The following is a 14,007-nucleotide window of genomic DNA, read 5'->3' on the forward strand; positions in this document are numbered from 1 at the left end:
AATCCCTAACACATTCCTTCTCAATAGAGAGACCAGAACCATGGAGTCACAGAGCTAGAAAATGCATTAAAACCATCTAGTCCACAACAGCCATGTGATAGATAAAGAAACTGAGACCTAAATATTAAGTAATTTAACCAATGCTTGATTAACTTTAGCTCAACAAAGATTACTGATGCTATTTTGCAAGCAATAATGGAAATACAAAGACAAATAAACACAGAGTTGGCCTTGCAAGAGATTCAGTTAGTGGATATTACAATCCATATATCTTAGTTCCTGTTCCAAAGTTACATCTTCCACCTCATGCTATGAGAATATTTTTCAGATTTAAGATACAGAAGAATTCCCCTGAGAACTGTTAAAATGCAAATTCCAGAGATAACTTGCTGGAGACTCTGATTCAGTATGTAGGGTCCATCTTCATGCTGATGAACACCTCAGATGATTCAAATGCAGGTGGCTCTGTTCTAAAATTTAAAATCAGGGTTCCTGTTGTTTTGGAGAGGTCCCTGTCCACTGACATCAATGTCAGAAAGATGTGATGTATCTGTATCATTCAGAGACCATCCTTCTACCCTGCAATTGTGTGAACTAGTACTGAAGATAGTTTAAGATACATACCAGATACATGTGCTTTTCTAAAACATATTTTTGGGGGATTATTTTGGAGTTTCCTTCTGAATACTGCAGATGATTCCCTTGTTCTGACATCTCCTGAATGACATTATTTCCTGAGCACTCTGATTCATTTTACCTTCTACCTTTCAGTAAAAAGAATCTTCCACACATTGGACCTAAAAGTAATGTATGGTATATTGGATTGATTACATGATTTTCCCTCCATTTTGCAATGTCTTTATAAAATATTAAATTATAACAGATGCTCCTTTTATTCCTCTTAGCATGTTAGGAGACTGCAAGGCCTCATATCCTAAAAACTGAATAGGTCTGATGGAACAGTAAGAAATAGATTGCCAAAGCCAGTACTTGAGGCATGGCAAGAAATTCCTCATATGATAGAAGGATGGAGTCTTAGTTTTGCTGCCACCCCTTCTTCAGTCACCCATATGAAGAACTGTGAACCTCTTTTCTAGTCTGCCCTGACCAATCAGAGTCCTCTTTCCATGTGGACTAAGACCACTGAACTTTAGTCATGCCTCCATGAGAGGCAATGAGTTGTCTACTCGTTTTGGATAAGTATATGTATTTTTGGAATTTTCTAAAATGTATTTTTAGAATTATATATTTGCTTAAAAATACTGTTGGTCTACAATTAGATTGCATTTATTCTTAGCATAAACAAGACTTAAAGCATATCAACTAATAAATTAATGAGATTGACTTTCCAAGCTTTTCTTCAGTTAATTGAGGAAGAAAGGCTAATCAGGCATCTAAATGCATGTAGGTCCTCTTTAAGTATGGAGAATATTTGTTTTAGTGATAAAATTCCTTTCTTCTATAAAGGAAATAAACTTTAAGGACAATATCCATATTTATGTGTGACAAGTTGGAATAAGTTGAAAAGCAAGAACATTGAAGGAGTCATAATAAAGCACTATGGATGCCCAGGACAATCAAAGCAGAATCTCTGCAGGTGGGTCCAAGGCAGTGAAAAAGTTTAAAATACCTTCAGGTTATCATAATATGAATCTAATGTTAAGAACCACTGTTTTAGAGAATATGACAAACGAACTCCATAAAATGAAGAGTGAGTAGAAAAGCTATATAATTTACACAGAGCCCAAGTTAAATTACCTACTGGCAAATAGGAATGTTGTATTTCCTCTCCAAGCTCTTTCCATTATTTTAATAATTTCTGATTAGTTCATTTAGAATGGAGGAGAATTTTCTTTAATATATTCTGAATTGAACAATTACTTATGTAGTAGGTGAGCAAGCTTAGCTAAGAATAGTTCTTTCCTACAAAAAGAAAAGAAAGTTGTCAGTTATATAATTTTTATTACACTATTTGGTATGATAAATTCAAGAGATGTTCCTCATCATTTTAAGTGAAGGAAAACACAACTAAAAGTAAGGTGATTAGCTTAGAGAAATAAAATAAAAGATTTAAAAGACAGATTTTTCAAATGTCACAGCAGGTAACTGTTGTTACCTGTTTATTCATAGGAATATATTATTGGCCTAAATCTTATCAAACTATCAGTGTCCTTAAAATTTCAGTCGATATATTTAATTTAAAAGAAAGATATTATATAGCTAAAATAGTTATTATTTGTTATAAGGAAGTTTAAGTTTGAGGCTAATGATCAGTAGAAACTGACATCTGCCAAACTGAAACCAATTTATGCCAACATCTCCTGCTGCAAAGAGGGCTCTGTAAGGTCCCATACATCCCGGGTCCAACCTAATCATTCACCCTCCCTTGCCAGCCATAAGAACAATTTACTCAAATAAAATCTGTTCTCCCTCAAAATTATACCAATGTCTAGATTACTTCCCCTCAAAATTCTGAGCCAATCAACGCACAAGCTCCATAAATTCCATATGAATTTCAATGATCCTCAGTGGAAGTCACCTACTACGTTTTGAATGCTTATAGTACTTACTTTTGGAATTAAATCGTCTTATATTAGTTCATGTCCTGTATTACAGTTGTAATCTTCTGTGTCAGGTACCAATTCTTGGGCGGAGTAAGTAAGAAGAATGAGGAAAGGAGCTACAAAGTTTTGAGTGGCTGCTATATGTGGGGTTCTGAAAATGCCTAATTTCATTTAATCCTAATCTGAAGTAAGTTTTAGTGTACCATTTTATAGATTGTAAAAAACAAAACAAAACAAAACAACAACTGAACTGATGAGTGACTTTCCACCACTGAAGAACTAGTGATAAGAAAAGTCATGACTCAAATTTTTAGATTTGATATCCCTCAATGTGAAGTCCATGAATCTTCTTCTACCTCACATTGAAGAGACTATTTTATATTGCTTCACTCATTCAAATGAACTGATTTATTGAACATACCCAACTCTGGTATGCACAAAATAAAATGTTTTTTACTTCTTTCCAACCACTGTCTTCAACAGTGTTATGTCTTTGGTCCCAGTTAATACCATCATAGGAAAATCTCAGGAATTCAGATCACATTCACATACTTAAAAGTCCAATTTGGTCTAGTTCAAATAAAAACTGCCATTCCATGTAGTTGCTGATTCTTTCCCTTTGCTTCTCCCCCTATTTACAGTGGCACCCAATTAAGAGCAGCTAATCTGCTGCATAAGTGCACATCCAAGTGAGGAATGAGATGTCAGTGTCCCCTTCTTGTCTGCTCCCCAAGCAACGTGTCTGCTGGGTACATCAAAAGCATGGTGAGGGATTAGCCTGTTACCATGAACTCTGTACTCTCTGTTTCCTCAACAAATCATTTGGTTGTATGGAACTATGCCTATCAAAACTTGGGGATAGAGAGGCCTGGGGCCAAATTAGGAACTATTACGGCCACTTGATTAAAAGAATCAGAGAAGGTGCCCCCACACCAGAAAAATTTTCAGTTTTAATCTTCTTTCATTTTATTAATCAATTCCAAGACAAATGAATCTCAATATTTTCTATAAAATGGTATTTACTGATGAACTACTTTTCAATATTATAATCTGTTTGTCCACACATTATACTAAACACTGGGAACACATAAGTAATTAATAAATATGTATTGAAGAATAAGAATAGATATCAGAGGTAGAGATATACATTTGAAATAATCAATAAAGCTGTTGAATGGAGGAATCCAGTTTCACAAGATACCCAAAGTGTTATAAGTAATGGCAGAGAGCCAAAATTCTAAATCTTGGTGAATATCTTCAATTAGTAGTGAAAAAAGGAAAAAGAAACAGGGTAGGTTGATAGAGCACCTGGATAAGTCAAATAATAACCAGACCATTGCAACCATATGAAAACCAGTTGAGAGACAGGGAGAGATTGATGGAGAGTGTCCAGTAATACTGACAAGCTCAGGAATAAAGATATTACTCAGTGGAGGGCATGAATTTGGAAATGCTGAACATGAGGGTGAGAAGGGTTTGAGTAAGTTCATTTTGAATGCAGGAATACAGTATGCAATGCCATCAATGTATTCTGTCAGGTGCACCACAGGAAGAAATGGAAGGCTAGGTCTGTGCCCTGACATAGATCTGGCTCTCAAAATATTCAGGGAATTAAGAATAATTTACATGAAAAAAGTTAGCAAGCAAAATCATTAAGGACAGAATGTAAAACAGTCATAGTTGAATAAGTTTAGACTGTATATGCTGCAAGAGAGAACTGACTGATCATTGCGAGCTGGATTCTTTGAAGTTTGAGTAGTTCCAAGAGGAGCTATGCACACAATCTTTCATGATTTAAGGTTTCAATGGGGGTAGAGAGCAGACTTTCTAGTGAAAAAGAAAATGCAGGGGAAAATGACTGGGAGATCTCAGATGTGAAATGGTGCTGTGCAGTTACGAATTCTACAACTTGGTCATACATTTTTATAACTGAATAAAAGTATAAGTGAAGCTCAGAACTTCTAGAAAGTCTGGGACTTTCAACTGAAGGCATAAGATATGCTCAGTGTAGAGTTTATACTTAAAGGAAAAGTAAATTCATTTCCTTTACTTTCTCTCTTTCTCTCTCTCCTTCTCAATGTCTTCTCTTGCTCCTTTCCTTCCTTCCTTCCTCCTACCTCTTTCTTCATTCTTCTTTTTTTTTCTCTTTCTTTCTCTTTTTTCTCCCTTTCTCCTTTTCTTTATTGCATCCATTCATTAAACAAAGAAATTTTATGCCGTTACCAAGTGCCAGACGTTAGAGATAAACCATTGAAGAAGATTGCTTATATTTACCAGAAGGAGACAGACTCTGTGAGGTATATGTTTGTGTCTAAAATTACTTTTGCCAGTAGTAAGTAATATAAGAGTAAATAAAGCATGATAATGGGATAGAAAATGGTGACAGGTGGAAGTAAGAAGGAGCTATTTTTTAAAGGGAAGTCAGAGAAGGAATGCCTAAGGACCTAAGACGTGAAGGGTAAAGAAATAAAGGGGAAACATGGTAACATTTGGGGAAAGCACACTCCATGTGGTACAAACAGCAAAAAAACAAATGCCCTGAGGTGCACGGTGTATCCTAAGCACAGTAAGTAGGCTATGGAGCTGGAGTAGAGTGAATGAGCAGGAAAATACTTGAAAATGTAGTTTGGCAGGAGAGGACAAATTGTGTAGGCTATTGTAAGACAAGAAGTCTCCATATTTTTTCCTCACATATCCACCCAAATTTTTGAAATCTATCACTTCTCATAACGGGTAACAATGGCTCATTAGTAAATAAAGTATGAAAATAATCATTGTCAAGCACATTATTTACATTAGAATCCTTAACATATCTCTGCTAAGTTACTCAAAATATAGTAAGTATTTGGACACAATGAATAAAAGAACAGAAAAAAAAAAAATTTGCAAGCAATTGAAAGGAAGCAACAGATTTCAGTCCAAGAAAAAAATACTGATTCAGGGTGCATAATCATCTTTTGGCGAATACAGATGAAAATGCTTCTCTTATGAGTCTAGATAGGTGTTCAAGAAAATATGAGATGCTAACTTAACTCTTATACATGTTCCTTTGTTTTAAAGACGTAACAGTTATCTTCTCAAAAGTAAACGTCTTCTTGAAATCCCAGAGTCACCAGTGAATGAATATATTGAGTAATCTTTTATTGTTATTATTATTAAGTACTAAGATGTACTTCTTAGAAGATTAGTATTTCCCAGCATGCTCTTTAAAATGTTGAATATTCTAAGATCGATGGATGTATAAAGCATGGACCTTGCCATGGATGTGCTTGTTGGAAGAAATAAGGTGCCTCCACTTTCAATATTCCTTACTGACAGTTCTCTTGGATTTGCTTTTAAGAAATATTTCCTCCTTCCTTGGTAATAATCAGGGATTAAAGAGGTAAGATCTCTCAATAAAAATTGTCATTACCATCACAGTCCTACTCTAAAAAATATCTATCTGCATTTCAAATGCTCGTCAAGGGCCTTGGTTTGCTATTTGTAGTCATGCTTCACCTTTTTAAAAAAATCTAAGACACGGAAACACAATAAGCCACCTGTGCTTATTGTGCCTTGATTAAAGGAGCTTCTGTTACACTGATTAATTTGAATTTTACTTTGGTTTGATGCCCTGGAAGTTTTTACACCCTGAGGCATTGCACCATAATATTTTCAAGGTAGGTGAAACCTGTGTCTTCTCTGTAAAGTAGGAGAGTAGTGATTGTGGAAGTGGAGGCGGGAAGGTAGATTGGCTTGCCCACAGGAACAATCTAAGACTCCTCAGTTCCAGAAAAGAAAACACATAGATACTGAAGACCTAAAAATATATTCCATTCAATCTCTGTGGTTCAGTGTACCCCACAGAAAGTTTTTGTGTGTCCCTAGGAACACACACCCCATTTTGAAGATCTACATTTTAGACCTTAGCAAAGACATTGGTTTTTATTCTGAGTGCTTGCAGAATCTTCAGTATCATTCAAATCAAAATGTGCTCATTGTTACAAGAAATATACATAATGCTATTAGCATATATGCAACATAAATCCTGACTTCTTTGCTAGGTCAAAGCCTGGAACCCAATTCAAATGCAGCTTTATATAGTATGGATTACACTTTCACTTCGTGGTTCTGTTAATGTGCTCCAATACACTCGATTCATGTTATCACAACATAAGAAACACATGGATAATTAGTCTTCCCCCTTGTGCTACCAAGCTGATTTTACAATTACCTAAAAGATATCTACAAGTCTCAATTCTGACCCAAGTTCTCACCTAGTAGCTTTCCTCTCCCATTTTGTACAATCTCAGTAGACACCAAAAATCACATAATACATAGATGTTACGCTCACTTAACAATATTAAAATATCCATTTATTTCTAAATTTTGAAGAAGGCTTTAAAAGCATTTTTTGATAAAGGCTTTTTTCTTTGAGGGGTGAAAAAAGAACTGAAACAAGAAAAGACTGCTCCCCTGATGCAGTTTCCAAATTTTCTTTTTCATTTTGTGTGAAAATACTATTATTTCACTATAATACTGCAAAAGCTAGTCACTCACTGCTGAATTTATGGTACTGTAATTATTTGTCATTTATTATTTAGACTGCCTTCAGTATGCATAGAGCTCACAAAACAGAAAATGGACGTGGCTGGGGTCCTAAATAGCTCATAAAGAATAAGTGGTGCCTAAAAAAACACTTGACTACTTAATTATATTAATAATACGAAACTGCAGGGATACAAAATTCAGCCAACATTCTCTACACTAATGTTTTCTTTTCCAAGTTTTGAACAGAAGGAAAGTAAAGTAGACATGCACTATAAACACTGTATTTTCTTAATTCTATGATCCTTTGAAAATATGTCTTGAAAAATATCAGCTTCCCAAACATTATGCTCTATGTGCATAAAAAACATTCTTTACCATTTCAATACAACTTTATACATAAAATTATATATCACTTTCTTTTCTACTCTCACTATTAAGGTCTTTCTTCACATCCAGAACCCATGCACTATTGCCATTTGTAGTACCACACATCACCCCAGGCACACACTGCTATCCATGACTCTTGTCATCTCAGCTTCTTTACCACCTTTAGAACTGGCAATATCATTTTGAGGCATTTTGAAGAATGCTGCATTTTCACATTAATTTTCTCTTTGGTTAAGCTCACAGTTTCCCTTTCTTTCATGCCCTTTTAAATTAAGTATATAATACTGGAAGTTAAACAGCTTCTGAGTTGCTTTTGTTAATTGCATTTGTTGTCTAATTAATAATTTGAATTAGACATGAATTAGTCACACCAGCTTCCTTAAGTTTTGTAACTTCCTGGTCTATTCTGAGAGATTTTGCAAATTGCTCCAGCAATAGTGTTAAAACATGAAAATGTGAGTGATAAAGCATTTAGAAAAATCTCCAAAATGTCAATAACCTATGACCTGAAATTTTAGATAATATAGGTAAATGAAATCCCATCATCTTGTTAACTATCTTTGTTACACAAAAATTAATTATAGCTCAATTTTCTTGCACAAGTATTTGTTCTTCTTGCACTGTATCAGCCACTTCATTTCTTCCTGTTTTTTCCTACTAAATTCACTAGAATGAATATCTCTTTTTTTGTCACACACTATACAATCAGAAAATTTGACTTCTATCTATTGGTTTCTAATAAAGCTCTGTCACTTAAACTATTATCTGTTGTTATGTTTAATCTACCAACTAAAATGTAAGGTTCTTGGGCTCTGGCCCATTTATTCTTTTATCCATAGGGATGTACACAGTGCCTGGTAGAGGAGAAGACTATCAATAGATGGCTAATATAAGCTCCAAGGCAGAAGCTTTTTGTTTAATTTGCTTGTTGTTGTATATACGTCCAGTGCCTAGAAGGGAATACCAGCCATATAAATGTGTTCCATAAATATTTGCTAAATGAATGATCAAATACTTCAAAATGAATAAACGATGAATGACCTAATCATTCAAAACTAAGAAAAAGAGGCAAATTAAACTGAAAATAACCAAACTATGCTGTATTGTTTTCCAATCACAATAAATTAATTTTTGTATCAATATGTTTAAAATAATAGCTAAGGACTGATGATAGTTTTACACATAGATCAACATACACCATTAAAGGTAATAATATGCCATTTCAGTACCTAATGATTTGGGTGAAGCATAACAATTATCACTTGTCAAGTAACTAAGATTCTAAGGTGAGACCCTTCTACTTTTAAGCACTGCCAGTTTAGAATTATATCACAGTCAAGTTTTCAGCAGACCTCTTCTTTTAAACACTTTAAATGGAACTCTCTCTGCTTGCAGCAGATATGCTACCAATGGTATTATTAGGAAAATCATAGATACCTGTTAAGGAGCCATCTCCCAGACCCACCTACCCCCACCTCTTTCTCTGGGGAAGCCGGGAACCAGCAGCCCCAGAAGCTTATCAGAACAGAAATTCTTAGTGGCAGGCTCTTTTTCTATGAGGTGGATAAAATCCACTCTCAAACAGGAAAGACTGGCCTCTCGTCTCTGCCATCTGTCATCTCTGAACCAAAGCAGTTTTGGACCACCCCTGGAGACCGTTCTTCCCCTGCTCTTTTGAACTCTTTGTGCTGTGTAATTGACAAAGAGATTATTTGCCCTTTCTGGACTCTTTATACTGTGCAAGGAATAGAGGAATCATTTGCTGAAAGTTCCTGTTGTGCTCTGAGCCTGTGTTCCCATTAGGCATTGTTATAGAGACTTGCTCCATAGATATCATCCATGAGTTAAGGGAAAACCATATTTAAACCCAAATTTTCAGGAATTTTGGCTGATAAAGGACCAGCAATCTTCCACCAGGTTGGGTCTTTAGGTGTTTTGTGGATGAGTTACAAAATTGAAGTAGGATCAAAATTGCTCACAGGAACTACCATTATTCTCTAAAAACTCAACCTCCTCTTCATGCATATGGTCACTTCCCTATGGTTTCCATGTACTAATCATATTTCAAAGTAACTTCCTTGCTCATGTTCCTCCCTCTGAAAATCTTTCTGTTCCAATTCATACTTCACAGTGAGAAAATCTATTGCTTAATGAATGGACTATAATATCAAAAAGAGGACTGGAAAAAGATTCATTATAATAAAGGAACATATTGCATTAAAATTGCTCCTTTTATTTTCAAAATAAGAATGATATCGGGCTTTACTATTTTTTAGTGCATGAAACGACACTTGATGACCACCTTGTTGAATGTGAGATAGTTCTAATACATACAGACATGGTCAGGGGGATGTTTAGGAAGTATGGGAATTCTATATGGCAGAGCACACACTTTCTCATTGGTTACAGTTTACATGTCCTTTGTGAATGGGACTATGCATCATATTATGTGATGTGGACCAAATATTTTCAGCAAACGGACAAGTGGATGTAAAAGAATTCTGCAGAGAAGTTGCAGGCTGAAAATAATACTAATTGAAGTGCAGGTGAACAGGTGAACCATGAGAAAATAACTGGCCATTGCTTTTCCTGTACATAGTGTGTGCTCTTCATCAGCCATATTATGAGGTAAAAACAAAGGCAATCTAATCAGTGATTAAAGGAAATCATGTAAAATAATTCAAAACTATCAAAGAAGACCCTACGAGTAATGAATTTACAAGTACTGTTAACCAAGATCTTGATCCTAAGGCAGATTACATGATAAGGTACTAGATAAACATAGCATGATGTTATAATGAGAAGCAAGACATTTGAAAAGTAAGTAGCCAAAATATGAAGACAAACCTTTATAAATCTTTTCCCAACCATATATAAAACCATGAAATAAATGCAATACTTAAACAAATTTCATTAAATTATATGGTTAAATGTTTAAAAACATCATTTGAGGTTTCCTACTTAATAAGGTGAAAAAAAAGCTATTATATTATAATATTAAAGAAATGCCTCTTTTTTACTTCAGTGGTTACAAAAAAAATTGCCATTTCACATGGAGAACAATATGGCTTCCATGTAAACCACATTCATTGCTCAGTAAATATTTTTGGAAAGCACAAAAACATTAAACTGCTGGGTATCTGAAGAAACAATAATACAAACTAAATACACAATTGATTAAAAAAAGTGCAAATATTTCTATTTTGATATTTTTTTTTGTGAATCATTGAAGGGAAAGATGTTGAAGAAGATATTTTCTCAAGAAAATGTTTGCTGTATAAAAATAAACATTTTACAAAATAACCACATACTGTCAACAACTGGTGTGAAGTTGCTGCTTCGATAAGAAGATTTTTAAGGATTCAGGGGAAGCTGTCACAGATATTCATTTAATACATCACTCAGGCAAATTACTGTAGCAAGGAAGTTAAAACTAGTTGAGCATACAATGTTATAGGCTACCTCTCATGTTTCTAAATTTATATGAAGAAAACCTTGAAATACAGTAGAATTTTTAAAAATACTTTGCAATGGAATGGGAGTGACATCTTTTGAACCACTGGTTATCTCATGTTGGGGAACTTACAAGGCACTGAACTTTAGGATGAGCCATACATCTTTCAAGGAAGGAAAGAAGGAAGGGAGGAAGGAAAGGAGGGAATAAAACAATTATTCAAAATTGTTGTCATTTTTATCAATGACAGGTGTTTCTCTGTCATGATACCTAATAGATACTTTTATAAACAAACACAGTTAAGATAGAGGTTTCTTTAGGATAAAGGTGACCTTTTTACAATGAGTAAGAAAATAGTGTTTAAAGAATAGTCAAATTATGGAGAGATAATACTGAAATGGATGCTTGGAAACATTTCTAACATTAGAATGTGTGCTGGTTTGAATCTATTATGTCCCCCTCTAAAGCCATGCTCTTTAATGTAATCTGGTGGGGCAGTCTTATTAGTCTTTTAACTAGGGTGGAACCTTTTGATTAGGTTGTTTCCATGGAGATGTGACCCACCCCACCATAAGTGAGACCTTTTGATTAGATCATTTCCATGGAGGTGTGACCCCACTTATTCTGGGGGTGGGGGGGAAGGTCTTAATTAGATCACTGGAGCCCTTTAAGAGAGCTCATGGAAACACGGAGCTCAGAGAAGCTGAGAGAGACTGTTTGGAGAAGGTCATTTTGACACCAGAACCCGGGAGCAAAGGACCAATAGACACCAGCCACATGCCTTCTCAGCTGACAAAGGTGTTCCAGATACCATTGGCCTTTCTTCAGTGAAGGTGTCCTCTTTTTGATGCCTTAGTTTGGACACTTTTATGGCCTTAGAACTATAAATTTGTAACCTAATAAACCCCCTTTATAAAAGCCAATCCATTTCTGGTATTTTGCATAACAGCAGCTTTAGCAAACTAGAACAGAAAGTATGAGAATCACTTATAAAACTTTATGTACACTGGAGTGCAGAGATAAAGAATGTGTGATATGGAGCACTAGGTGCAAAGTACTGGGATCAAATACCAGCTCTTCCATTGACTACGCTGGAGGCAATTACTTTTCACTGCCTCTATTTTCACATGTGTATAAAGGGTTTTAGTTAGGAATAAACAAGTTAATACATGAATAGCATTTAGAATAATGTCTGAAATTCTATAAGTACTTGATAAGTAATGACCATTGTGCTGGTATGGATATATTACATCCCCCAAAATGCCATTATCTTTGATGCAATCTTGTGTGGGCAGACATATTAGTGTTGATTAGATTGTAATTCTGTGAGTGTTTCCATGGAGATGCACCCCACCCAACTGTGGGTGATAACTCTGATTGGATAATTTCCATGGAAGTGTGGCCCTGCCCATTCAGCATGGGCCTTGATTAGTTCACTAGAGCACTATATAAGCTCAGACAGAAGGAGCGAGCTTGCTACAGCCAAGAGGGACACTTTGAAGAATGCACAGGAGCTGAGAAAGGAGCTGCAGATGAGAGACAGTTTGAAGATGGCCATTGAACAGCAGACCCTTGCTCCAGAGAAGCTAAGAGAGGACAAATGCCCCAAGAGCAACTGAGAGTGACATTTTGAAGAGGCGCTTCAGCCTAAAGAGGAATGTTCTAGTTTGCTAATGCTGCGGAATGCAAAACACCAGAGATGATTGGCTTTTATAAAAAGGGGGTTTATTTGGCTACACAGTTACAGTCTTAAGGCCATAAAGTGTCCAAGGTAACACATCAGTAATCGGGTACCTTCACTGGAGGATGGCCAATGGCATCTGGAAAACCTCTGTTAGCTGGGAAGGCACGTGGCTGGCGTCTGCTCCAAAGTTCTGGTTTCAAAATGGCTTTCTCCCATGACGTTCCTCTCTAGCAAGCTTGCTCCTCTTCAAAACATCACTCACAGCTGCACTGAGTTCCTTCTCTTTGAGTCAGCTTATTTATATGGCTCCACTGATCAAGGCCCACCCTGAATGGGTGGGGCCATGCCTCCATGGGAATATCTCATCAGAGTCATCACCCACAGCTGGGTGGGGCAAATTCCAAGCAAATCTAGTCAGCACCAAAATGTCTGCCCCACAAGACTACATCAAAGATAATGTCATTTGGGGGACACAATACATTCAAACTGGCACAAGGAACGTCCTGGGAGAAAGCCATTTTGAAAACAGAACTTGGAGAGATACCAGCCACATGCCTTCCAAGCTACCTGATTGTTGATGCCTTACCTTGGACTTCATGGCCTTAAGACTGTAACTTTGTAACCAAATAAACCCCCTTTATAAAAGCCAATCCATTTCTGGTGTTTTGCAATCTGGCAGCATTAGCAAACTAAAACCACCATTATTATTATTTTGCTATTATCATTACTATAATTCATTTTAAGTAATATACTTGGTACACTGATGTGATGGTTTGAAGCCATATGTACCCCAGAAAAGATCATGTTCTTAAAGCTAATCCTTCCTGTGGGTGTAGACCTATTGTAGGTGGGACCTTTTGATTAGGTTATTTCAGTTGAGGTGGGTCCCAGGTAGTTCTTAATCCTCTTACTGGAGTCCTATATAAGAGATGAAATTTGGAGAAGCTGAGAGAGAGAAAAGCCGGAGAAGCTGAGAGAGGACACACAGAAAACAGAGTGAAACCACAGAAACAGAAAGGAAGTCATTGATACCACAAACTGAAAGCAATAAAACCCAGAAGAGAAGGGAGGGGCCAACAGACGTCGCCATATGCCTTGTCAAGTGACAGAGGAGCTGATGATCGCAGGTAACAGTATTTGGGGAGAAAGCATCACCTGTTGATGCCTTGATTTGGACATTTTCATGGCCTTAGAACTATAAACTTGTAAGTTAATAAATCCCCATTGTAAATGCCAGCCCATTTCTGGTATATTTTATCTCATCAGTTTTAGCCAACTGAAACACCTGACTTTATGGCAACAGAAACATTTTTAAACTTTTTGAATATATGTCTACATACTCCACTTATTATTTAATTACAATCTATTTTATTTACTGTAACAATGCT

The sequence above is a fragment of the Choloepus didactylus genome, chromosome 12 (assembly GCF_015220235.1).
Source record: "Choloepus didactylus isolate mChoDid1 chromosome 12, mChoDid1.pri, whole genome shotgun sequence".
NCBI lineage: Eukaryota > Metazoa > Chordata > Mammalia > Pilosa > Megalonychidae > Choloepus > Choloepus didactylus.